This window comes from Misgurnus anguillicaudatus, chromosome 23 (assembly GCF_027580225.2).
Source record: "Misgurnus anguillicaudatus chromosome 23, ASM2758022v2, whole genome shotgun sequence".
NCBI lineage: Eukaryota > Metazoa > Chordata > Actinopteri > Cypriniformes > Cobitidae > Misgurnus > Misgurnus anguillicaudatus.
In genome coordinates this window covers 35,912,029-35,924,846 of record NC_073359.2, presented here as the reverse complement: position 1 = coordinate 35,924,846, position 12,818 = coordinate 35,912,029, and the positions used below count along the sequence as shown (strand labels likewise).

Below are 12,818 nucleotides of genomic sequence, written 5' to 3'. Positions count from 1 at the left end.
CCATCAAAGGTAAGATCATTTACTACACCTGTATCTGCTATAGGTTAGATCGATTATACCATACTACACTATACTGAGCTATACTATGCTCAACTATATTATGCTAGACTATACTCAGCTAAACGATTCCATACTACACTACACTATACTACAGTGTACCATACTGCACTATGCTATACCATCCTAAATTATACTGAACTAAATTACACTATACTACATGTATATGCAGTTTTATGCTATATACATATATAGTATAGCATATTATGCTATAATATACTGCACTGTGCTATACTATACAATACTATACTATACTGTACTGTACTGTACTATACTATACTATACTATACTATACTATACTATACTATACTATACTATACTATACTATACTATACTATACTATACTGGACTATACTGGACGATACTGCACTATACTATACAATACTTAACTATAGTATATTGAACAGCACTGTATTATGCTGTAATATACTATACTGTGCTATACTATATTATATACTAGGGATGCCACAATTCTCAATACATTATTGAACCGTTCGGTTCGACCCCCACGGTGCAATACGCGCATGTGAATTGCGGTTTTTCGGTTTGTCCATCCAAATCTGTCTGTTATATATTCCCTGCACTTTTGTTAATGTGTGCGTCCGCATGATCTGCACGCTTATAAACGCCACAGCGAGTTGATATCCAGTCACTGCGCGCTACCTGCGTTAACTCTGCTTGAACTCTGCTTGCAATGCTGGTGTCAGATTTCATTCGCGCGCACACACACCCAACAGAAATACGACAACAAAAAGCAGCAGAACGACTGTCTTTTAAATCTGAGGTGTGGATTAATTACTTGCGTGTGTAAATTACATACAACATCAATGTAAATATGCAAATTCGCGTGGGGCAATGCGAATGACGCAAATTGGGCTTGTTATTGATGCAAACGCGCGTTATTTGCCTCAAATACGTCTTCAGTCCTCAAAAAGTTCAACTCAAGAAGAGAATGCGCCTGATGCTAAAATAAATCCCACCAGTAATCTTGATTGAGCAACGCATTTTTGGTTTCTACACAAACAGCATGATGTTGGATTTAACAGTAGTGTGCAGTAAGGTATAGCCTTCATTTACAATGTAAAGTTTAATTTACTAAGTACATAACATGGCAAATTTATGTAATGTAATGAATTCACATGTTCCTCAGTTTGAATAGGATATCATTTTTATATGGCTTTATTTAATTATATCTCATATTATTGTATCAATACACTAGAAATGTGTAAAATGATTTTGCATTTACATAAAATAAAGAGAACTGCAATTAAAACCAGTATTTTAACATCTCACTGTTCCTGTTACCTAAGCATAGAATAATTTAAAAACACTTTAATAGGCCAAGGTATCAGAACCGAACCGAACCGAAAACCTTGGATAAGAACTGAAATATGTATTGAACCGTGAACTAAGTGTATTGTTGCATCACTATTATATACTATTCTCAACTCTGGCCCTCGAGATCCACTTTTCTGCAGAGTTTATCTCTAACCCCGAACATGCTTGCAATTTTCTGCTATTTCTGAAGACCTTAATTACCTTGATCAGTTGTGTGTTTGATTAATGCTGGAGCTAAACTCTGCAGGAAAGTGGATTTTGAGGGCCAGAGTTAAAAACCTCCACACTATACTCTATTGCACTATACTTTACACAGAACTGGATTGATTACTTTAGAGTTGATCAGTTACTGATGATAAAACAGTAAAACATGTACAATTTCTTAAAGGCTTAAGGGTAGTCCTGGACTAAAACACATGCTTTGAGCTGTCTCAACTGAAATGCACTGACAAATCTTAAAATATGCCAGTGCCATTGATGTCTTTCAAAATACAAACCAGTAGCATGTTTTTCTAAGGCATGTTTATAAAAGATGCTTAAACATCTTCAACATTTAATTAAGGCCTAGTCCTGGCTTTAGCAAAGCCTTGTCTAACCAGGGTACTTTTTGATGATTCATTTTAGATTACATTTGACCTATGCTTATTTTTTGATGTTACATGACATTGTACTATTTTGACATTCAGTACTATAAATCCTTTGACACTTACAATGCTATATATAGCCTAGTATGTGAAGATTAACATTGTTCTTACAATACGCATATAAATCACGCCAGGCACGCTACTGTGGATCAGTCGGCTTATGAAAGCTTTTTTAAGCTTATGAAAAAATTCACCAAAAAATGTGTCATTCTAACAGGTATTGTATTTGACAGCTATCTTCTGTATGTTTAGTGAACAAGACTCTGAACATCATTTCTTTGAACTGAGGTTTTGAAAAAGGTAAAATAAAAGTTTCTGTTTGTATGATTTAATGTATAAACATGCATGTAGAGTTAAGACTCAGTGGAAACCCTGTCACTGATTTAATGTGATTCAGAAATCAAACATCTGAACACAACTGACTGAATGCTCCCTAAGCTACAAATCCTTAAAATGATCAATTGAGCTTTCATACAGTACAAATATCTGTAATGTAATATAAACATGGCTACTTACAAGATACTTGACCTGTCTGACATGTTTTCTTTAATTTATAACACATTTAATTTGTGTTATTTAATTGTTTCAATTACTTTAATTTTGAAATGTGGAAAACGGTCATGGTAAAGAATTAGAATGTGTGTTTCTGGTAGAGTATAAATGTAAGTTTTACTGAAATTCAAAGAACAGGATACTTCATGAAGTACAAATATGCAGATCTTTTTATTTCTATAATACTTCAGGAGAAGTCATCATGGGAGACGCTGAGATGGAGTGTTTTGGCCCGGCGGCCATTTTCCTCCGCAAACCAGAGAAAGAGAGGATTGAGGCTCAGAATGCTCCATTTGATGCCAAAACAGCCTTCTATGTATCTGATCCAGAAGAGATGTTCTTGAAGGGTACTCTTCTTAGTAGAGAGGGTGACAAAGTAACCGTCAAAACTCAAAGTGGGAAGGTACGTTCAAAACTATAAACTGTGATGTTGAGAAACTATTTACTGTTATTAATATCTCGAGTCATGTCTTACTCACCCTGATGCGGTTGTTTATTTTCAGACTGTAACCGTCAAAGACGATCAAATCTTTCCCATGAATCCACCAAAGTTTGACAAAATTGAGGACATGGCCATGATGACCCACCTCAATGAGGCCACTGTGCTGTATAATCTCAAAGAGCGTTACGCAGCATGGATGATCTATGTAAGTCTAACAACATCACTTTTAATACCTGCGATGAGGTTGATGTTGAACACACGTCTCTGTTTCAGACCTACTCTGGTTTGTTCTGCGTCACTGTCAATCCATACAAATGGCTGCCAGTGTACGATACAGGTGTTGTGAATGGTTACAGAGGCAAAAAGAGTTGAAGCTCCACCACACATCTTCTCCATCTCTGACAACGCCTACCAGTTCATGCTCACCGGTCGGACACTCTTTATTAAGTTTTTAAACACGTAAACACGAAACTTAAACTAACCAAATTGGTAATGTTCTAGTCTGTGTACGATAAAATGTCATTGTAATGTTCTGTTACTAACCAACTTTTAACATGTTTTCTCAGATCGTGAGAACCAGTCTATCCTAATTACGTGAGTTTAGAAATCTTTTCTAAGATTCATTTATAATTTATGACAACAAAAATTTCTAATGTACTTTGTATGAACTTTATACTATTTTATTGTGAATGTAAAGTGTCTTACATTTCCGTTTTCCACTACAGCGGAGAATCCGGCGCAGGAAAGACCGTCAACACCAAACGTGTCATCCAGTACTTCGCGACAATCGCTGTGGCTGGACCAAAGAAGACAGAACCTGTTGCGGGAAAAATGCAGGTTAGCAAACGCACAATACTGTAAAAATAAACAAAGTTTTGTGACACAACTCTTGTGAAGCCTAGGCTACTTGTATCATAGGGATCACTGGAGGATCAAATCATCGCAGCCAACCCCCTGCTGGAGGCTTATGGTAATGCCAAGACTATAAGGAACGACAACTCGTCTCGTTTTGTAAGTTAAAGTCTGATGAAATACATTATCATTTGTGTTATACCTTTCTAAGATGGCAGACATTTAAAGGTGTCTTAAATAATGTCTGTCTCTTAAGGGTAAATTCATCAGGATTCACTTTGGTACAACTGGGAAACTGGCGTCAGCTGATATTGAAACTTGTGAGTAGCATTGTTTTAAAACTATTTTATCGTTAAACAAGCATGAATATTAGTCATCTGAAGACAATGTTCTCCTGTAAAGATCTGCTGGAAAAGTCAAGAGTAACATTCCAGCTGTCTGCTGAGAGGAGCTACCACATCTTCTACCAGCTCATGACTGGACACAAACCAGAACTGCTCGGTGAGAAATCCATATAAGCGTATGATTCAACACTCATTCTTTCAAAATTGCGTATTTATACACATTTGAACTTTCCACCTAATTCACAAATATAATGTAAACATCTTATATGAATGTAATTATATAATTATAGCCTTTTATTTGATTATAGCACACATGATTATTGCAAACGTGTGGTATACGTTGTTCTTGAAATTTATGCGTACAATTAGAAGAAATATTATTATGAACGTTTTTGGTAAATTGGTATTTGATTGCATCTGGATGCACAAAACTTTTACAAATTTGTGAGTACTCATGCTTACTAAATGTCTAAGAGCAGTGTTAATATAGTGCACATGAATTGTTTACAGATGCACTGCTTATCACCACCAATCCTTATGACTATCCAATGATCAGCCATGGAGAAATCACTGTCAAGAGTATAAATGATGTGGAAGAGTTCATTGCCACAGATGTATGTGGTGAAAACAACATTATTACTTATTTGCATGAGTAGAAATGATGCTTGTGCATACAAAAACACCTTACTTGGCTCTCACATGTTGTCCCCCCAAAAAAACAGACTGCTATTGACATTCTGGGCTTCAGCGCTGAAGAGAAAATAGGCATCTACAAGCTGACAGGTGCTGTGATGCATCATGGCAACATGAAGTTTAAGCAGAAGCAGAGAGAGGAGCAGGCTGAACCTGATGGCACTGAGGGTGAGAGATGAACTATCTGAAGAGAGATGATAGTCGTATCACTGTACAAGCAATCATTTATTGACCATTATCTCCAAAAATTTGCTTGCTTATAGAGGCTGATAAAATCGCCTACCTCATGGGCCTGAACTCTGCAGACCTGCTGAAAGCTGTGTGTTACCCCAGAGTGAAGGTTGGAAATGAGTATGTGACCAAAGGTCAAACTGTACCACAGGTGATGATGAGTAACACAATCAGTGTCTACTGAACAGACAAAATCTAAAATCATCTTGGATAAAATACATGACCTACGTATGCCCTTTTACAGGTAGCTAACACAGTCAACGCTCTGTGCAAGTCAGTTTATGAGAAAATGTTTGCATGGATGGTCATCCGTATCAATGAGATGTTGGACACAAAGCAGCCCAGACAGTTCTTTATTGGTGTGCTGGACATCGCTGGATTTGAGATCTTTGATGTGAGCATCAGTCACTAATATGTTTCTAAGGATCAAAATGTAAATTTAAAGATCAAAAATGACTTTCTTGTGTTGAAATGTCAGTTCAACAGCTTGGAGCAGCTCTGCATCAACTTCACCAACGAGAAACTGCAACAGTTTTTCAATCATCACATGTTTGTGCTGGAGCAAGAGGAGTACAAGAAAGAAGGCATTGAATGGGAGTTTATTGACTTTGGAATGGACTTGGCTGCCTGCATTGAGCTTATTGAGAAGGTAAGAATAAAGACTTGACAAAACAATGTTTATATTATGTACTTGTGCTTAAGCTTGGACATTTCTCCACCAGCCAATGGGCATCTTCTCCATCCTTGAAGAGGAGTGCATGTTCCCCAAAGCCACAGACGGAAGTTTCAAAAACAAGCTGCATGATCAGCATCTTGGCAAAAGTGCAGCCTTCCAGAAGCCCAAACCTGCCAAAGGCAAGGCAGAAGCTCACTTCTCTCTGGTGCACTACGCCGGCACTGTTGACTATAACATTACTGGCTGGTTGGACAAGAACAAGGATCCACTAAATGACTCTGTTGTGCAACTCTATCAGAAGTCATCCGTCAAACTTCTGGCCTTCCTGTATGCCGCTCATGCAGGCGCTGAAGGTAAAAATGACAGAACACGTGATGACAATACAATAATTATAAGATTAATTATGATATTAAATATTCATTAACTTGTATCACCTAAACACAAAACAGCTGAAGCTGCTGGAAAGAAAGCATGCAAGAAGAAGGGTGGTTCATTCCAGACTGTGTCTGCACTGTTTAGGGTAAGTTTTGTTCAACAACAGGTAAAACGTTGTATTTCAAGTTAGATTACTGTCCAAGTCAACACAACAACATTGATTCTACAGGAGAACTTGGGCAAGCTGATGACAAACCTGAGGAGCACTCACCCTCACTTTGTGCGCTGCCTGATTCCCAACGAGTCCAAGACTCCAGGTAAAGACTATTGAATCAAAAGTGCAATGATTGTTTAAGTTACTTAGAAAACTCATTACTGTTTTAGGTCTGATAGAGAACCCCCTGGTTATCCATCAGCTGAGGTGTAATGGTGTGCTGGAAGGTATCAGAATCTGCAGAAAGGGTTTCCCCAGCAGAATCCTCTATGGTGATTTCAAGCAGAGGTATTCTGTTTAAACTATCACAGTGTAACATTAATATTACTACAAATACAGTCAAGACCTATCATTAATGTTTTAAAACACTTCATTTCAGATACAAAGTATTGAATGCTAGTGTCATCCCTGAGGGACAATTTATTGACAACAAAAAAGCTTCAGAGAAACTCTTGGGCTCTATTGACGTCGACCACACTCAGTATAAGTTTGGACACACCAAAGTATGTGATAGAAGTGTATTTTAAAACTTGAATCTAAATATCTAGAATGCTAGGTGAACAGAGACAACAGGTTTGCTACCCGTTAAAATAAATCCTTTGTTGGGATTGCAGGTGTTCTTCAAAGCTGGTCTGCTGGGTACTCTTGAAGAATTGAGAGATGACAAACTAGCAGCACTGGTAACCATGACTCAGGCTCAGTGCCGTGGGTTCCTCACAAGGAAGGAGTTTTACAAGATGATGGAGAGGAGGTAAAATGCACTTACAAAAACTGGAAAACAAATGAAATTGAATGAAATGGTTTCAAAGAGTGATTCTAACTGATGATATTTTATACAGAGAATCAATTTATTCCATTCAATACAACATCCGCTCATTCATGAATGTGAAACACTGGCCATGGATGAAGCTGTACTTCAAGATCAAACCTCTTCTTAAGAGTGCAGAGACAGAGAAAGAAATGGCAGCCATGAAGGAGAACTACGAGAAAATGAAGGAGGATCTGGATAAGGCACTAGCGAAAAAGAGGGAGCTTGAGGAGAAAATGGTGTCACTCATGCAGGAGAAAAATTATCTTCAACTTCAAGTAGCATCTGTGAGTGTTGCAGTTCTTATAATCATATTTAAAGATGTCAATAGGTTCAAGAACTTAACCTTGTCCTTATCCCAATGAATAGGAAGCTGACAATCTCTCTGATGCTGAGGAGAGATGTGAAGGTCTTATCAAAAGTAAGATCCAGCTCGAGGCCAAACTCAAAGAGTCAACCGAGAGACTGGAGGATGAGGAGGAGATCAATGCTGAACTAACTGCTAAAAAGAGGAAACTGGAAGATGAATGCTCTGAGCTGAAGAAAGATATCGATGACCTGGAGCTCACCTTGGCCAAAGTGGAAAAGGAAAAACATGCAACAGAAAATAAGGTTCACATTTAATCACATCTTCTTAACATGCTCACATGTTTATACTTGATAAGAAAAACACTGAACAATTCTTGCATTTAGGTGAAAAATCTGACTGAGGAGATGATCTCTCAGGATGAAATCATTGTCAAGCTGACCAAAGAGAAGAAAGCCCTCCAAGAGGCACACCAGCAAACCCTTGATGACCTTCAGGCAGAGGAAGACAAAGTCAACTCTCTGACTAAAGCCAAAACAAAACTTGAGCAGCAAGTGGATGATGTAAGATGTTTGGCATGACAATAAAACCATAAATACATGAAAGAAATTGATCTGATTGTATGAGATTCTAATGTACTGATTTTTGTGAACAGCTTGAAGGTTCACTGGAGCAAGAGAAGAAACTCCGTATGGATCTCGAGAGAGCCAAGAGAAAGCTTGAGGGTGATCTGAAACTGGCCCAGGAATCACTAATGGACCTGGAGAATGACAAACAACAATCAGATGAAAAGATCAAAAAGTGAGTAGAAGAGAACATTTGCAAATGTAAACAAATACACATTTTGCAAAACCTTCATTTTTTGAAACAGGAAGGACTTTGAGATAAGTCAACTAATCAGTAAGATTGAAGATGAACAGTCTTTGGGAGCACAGCTTCAGAAGAAGATCAAAGAACTTCAGGTAATGTATATTATATTATAAAGTACCTAACTAGGAAAATTCACAATGCCAATATGACAAGCTTAGTGGATATTTTAAAATCAGGCCCGTATTGAGGAGCTGGAAGAGGAAATTGAGTCCGAGCGAGCTGCTCGTGCTAGAGTGGAGAAGCAGAGAGCTGATCTCTCCAGGGAACTTGAAGAGATTAGTGAGAGGCTTGAGGAAGCTGGTGGTGCCACTTCTGCCCAGATTGAGATGAACAAGAAGCGTGAAGCAGAATTCATGAAGTTGCGTCGTGATCTGGAAGAGTCCACCTTGCAGCATGAGGCTACAGCAGCTGCTCTCCGAAAGAAGCAGGCAGACACCGTGGCCGAGCTCGGAGAACAGATCGACAACCTCCAGCGTGTAAAGCAAAAGCTGGAGAAGGAGAAGAGTGAATACAAGATGGAAATTGATGACTTATCAAGCAACATGGAGGCTGTGGCCAAATCAAAGGTAATCACAACTAGATAATCATTCATTGAAAATGTACATAGAAACAAAACATGGGTAAACTTTTTTATTGTCTTAGGCTAACTTAGAAAAGATGTGCCGCACTCTTGAAGACCAACTGGGTGAAATCAAGTGCAAGAATGATGAAAATATTCGCCAGCTATATGACACGAGTGCTCAAAGAGCAAGACTTGCCACTGAGAATGGTTAGTGCATAACAAACTTTTGTTCTAAATAAAATTATTCAATAGAATGATTAACACAAAGCGGATGCACAGGTGAACTGGCTCGCCAGCTGGAGGAGAAAGAAGCTCTTGTTTCTCAGCTGACAAGAGGAAAACAGGCTTTCACTCAGCAGATTGAAGAACTCAAGAGACATGTTGAGGAGGAACTTAAGGTAAAATCACAACACATAATGCAATGTAATTCAATTTCAAGAAAACCAACAGGACCCAGACTTCTAATGCAAATTAAACATGTTTGATTTTAGGCCAAGAACGCTCTGGCCCATGCTGTCCAGTCTGCTCGCCATGACTGTGATCTTCTCAGAGAGCAGTATGAAGAGGAGCAAGAGGCAAAAGCTGAACTTCAGCGTGGAATGTCTAAGGCCAACAGTGAGGTGGCTCAGTGGAGAACCAAATATGAGACTGATGCTATCCAGCGCACTGAGGAGCTTGAGGAAGCCAAGACAAAATGCACAATATTTAAGTAAATTATAGAGCAGTTCATATCTGATAAACCCAGGCATAATTTTATTTAATTTTCCACAGGAAAAAGCTGGCACAGCGTCTTCAAGAAGCAGAAGAATCAATTGAGGCTGTGAACTCCAAGTGTGCTTCACTGGAAAAGACCAAGCAAAGATTGCAGGGTGAAGTAGAGGACCTCATGATTGATGTGGAGAGAGCAAATGCATTGGCTGCCAACCTGGACAAGAAGCAGAGAAACTTTGACAAGGTAAGGAAAACATGACATGTAAAAATCTAAACTTCATAAAATTTATGAACTTGAATAGCTAAAAATATCACTATGTTTCTATTATTGTCAGGTCCTGGCAGAGTGGAAACAGAAGTACGAGGAAGGTCAGGCTGAGCTAGAAGGTGCTCAGAAAGAAGCTCGTTCCCTCAGCACTGAGCTCTTCAAGATGAAGAACTCTTATGAAGAAACTCTTGATCACCTGGAGACTCTGAAGAGAGAGAACAAGAATTTGCAACGTAAATGGCACTTTTATTTACAAATCATCAAAAAAGAAGCATTGAAACTATAACTTTTATAACTGTATTTTACACCTTTAGAGGAGATTTCTGACCTTACTGAGCAGCTTGGAGAGACCGGAAAGAGCATTCATGAGTTAGAGAAAGCCAAGAAAACAGTGGAGGCTGAGAAAGCAGAGATCCAAACAGCACTTGAAGAAGCTGAGGTAAAGGCTACATTAAAACCATGCAAGCATCTAATACTCATCCTGTCTCACTCTTCTAGCGTGTTAATAAAACCTCACTACTGTTAATCAGGGCACCCTGGAACATGAAGAAACCAAGATTCTTCGTATCCAGCTGGAGCTGACCCAAATCAAGAGCGAGATTGACAGAAAGCTTGCTGAGAAAGATGAGGAGATTGAGCAGATCAAGAGGAACAGCCAAAGAGTGATTGATTCCATGCAAAGCACTTTGGACTCTGAGGTCAGGAGCAGAAATGATGCCCTGAGAGTCAAGAAGAAGATGGAGGGAGATCTCAATGAGATGGAAATTCAACTGAGCCATGCAAACCGCCAGGCTGCTGAGGCCCAGAAACAGCTGAGGAACGTCCAAGGCCAACTCAAGGTAAACTTACTTCTGTAAAAGTCTTCTCACAATGTTTAATTGTCGAAATTAGACTCAAAGCATTAATAATGACATCCTAAACATGCCACAGGATGCCCAACTGCACCTTGATGAAGCCATCAGAGGACAGGAAGACATGAAGGAACAGGCTGCCATGGTAGAGCGCAGGAATAACCTGATGCAAGCAGAAATTGAGGAGCTGAGAGCTGCACTGGAGCAAACAGAGAGAGGCCGCAAAGTGGCAGAGCAGGAGCTTGTGGATGCCAGTGAGCGTGTGGGACTGTTGCACTCTCAGGTACAATAATTGTACAATAACACTAAACTTGAGAAAAGCAGTTTGAGGGTTACAGTGAGGTTTCTGACTGAAGCTGTTGATGTCTCACAGAATACAAGTCTTATTAACACCAAGAAGAAGCTTGAAGCTGATCTGGTCCAGGTTCAAGGTGAGGTGGATGACTCAGTTCAGGAAGCAAGATATGCAGAGTAGAAAGCCAAGAAGGCCATCACTGATGTGAGAGTTTGCAAGAGTCTACTTTCAAAATAAAAATTCTTCTAGAGAGCACATGCAGCATATCATTCCCAAATGCAGCTTTGATGAGTCTTTGTCTGGAAGCTTAGTTAATGATATTTGGGTCTCAATCCAGGCCGCCATGATGGCTGAAGAGCTGAAGAAGGAGCAGGATACCAGTGCTCACCTGGAGAGGATGAAGAATAACTTGGAGGTTAAAGTCAAAGACCTGCAGCACCGTCTGGATGATGCTGAGAGTCTGGCCATGAAAGGAGGAAAGAAACAGCTCCAGAAACTGGAGGCCAAGGTAGGTTTGAATGTTTAGGTTCTCACGAGTCTTGACCATGGCAGAGATCATGTGGGTTAAATCAAACAATTATTTGCAGACATGCAATAAAACTGAGACGTGGACATTACTAACAAAATATGGTTAGCACCACTAACAAACCAAACCAGAAAACCAAAAGAATCAAAAAGAAAGTTACACACAGTGACTACAGACAAGTGAAGTGACAAAAATAGTGAGAAGTGCTAGTGAAGTTATGCGGATGTTATTGTTTATGTAGTCATAAAAATGGACCAAAACATATTTTATCATACTTCTTTAAGGTGCGTGAGCTGGAGTCTGAGGTCGAGTCTGAACAGAGACGTAGTGCTGAAGCTGTTAAAGGTGTGCGCAAATACGAGAGGAGAGTGAAGGAGCTCACCTACCAGGTACTTACCATCTATACAGCAGAAACAACAGATGAGTCGCAATGCTGGATAGTGATTTAACCTCTTTCACCTCTACAGACTGAAGAAGACAAGAAGAATGTGATAAGACTGCAAGATCTGGTGGACAAGCTGCAGCTGAAAGTCAAGGCCTACAAGCGTCAGGCTGAGGAAGCTGTGAGTGATGGTTTTCTGTTAGAACATTGTGACATTATCCTAAAAGTTCATGAATCAAATGAGAGGATCCAAATTAACTTACAACATAAATCTCACTTTACAGGAGGAGCAGGCTAACACTCACCTGGCCAGGCACAGGAAGGTGCAGAATGAGATGGAGGAGGCTCAGGAGCGTGCTGATATTGCAGAGTCCCAGGTCAACAAGCTGAGAGCCAAGAGCCGTGAGATTGGGAAGGTGAGCGCCACCTGCTGGTACTGTAACTGCTACTTGAAATAAATACAGAATAATCACATACATGCATGCAAACAGTGAGGTTATAAAATCTGAGACAACACAATTCAATTTAAACTGAAAATCATTGACATTCATTACTTTTGTAAAATATATTTTTACCTTTTTTAGGGAAAAGACTCAGCAGAGTAAAACCTGAAGCCTGAATCACAACAGAAAGTACTCATAAAATATGAACTACTTGTAACTAATAAAAAGTTGTTGTGTCCTTACGATTGTGTTATTGCAGTTATTTAAACAGTTGTAAAGTCAAAACTAAGCAAAAACACCAGGCTGATGTGAAAAATATGACAGTCTTTATCTCACCAATGCTCTTATAAACATTTCTCAGAAGTGAAAGACACAAT

The 12,818-nt window shown here is 39.2% G+C and overlaps 1 pseudogene; it reads left to right on the top strand.

Annotated features, from left to right (window-relative positions):
• Window positions 1-2,793: 2,793 nt before the first annotated feature.
• LOC141359410 (myosin heavy chain, fast skeletal muscle-like) lies at window positions 2,794-12,683 on the top strand (annotated as a pseudogene).
• Window positions 12,684-12,818: the final 135 nt, after the last annotated feature.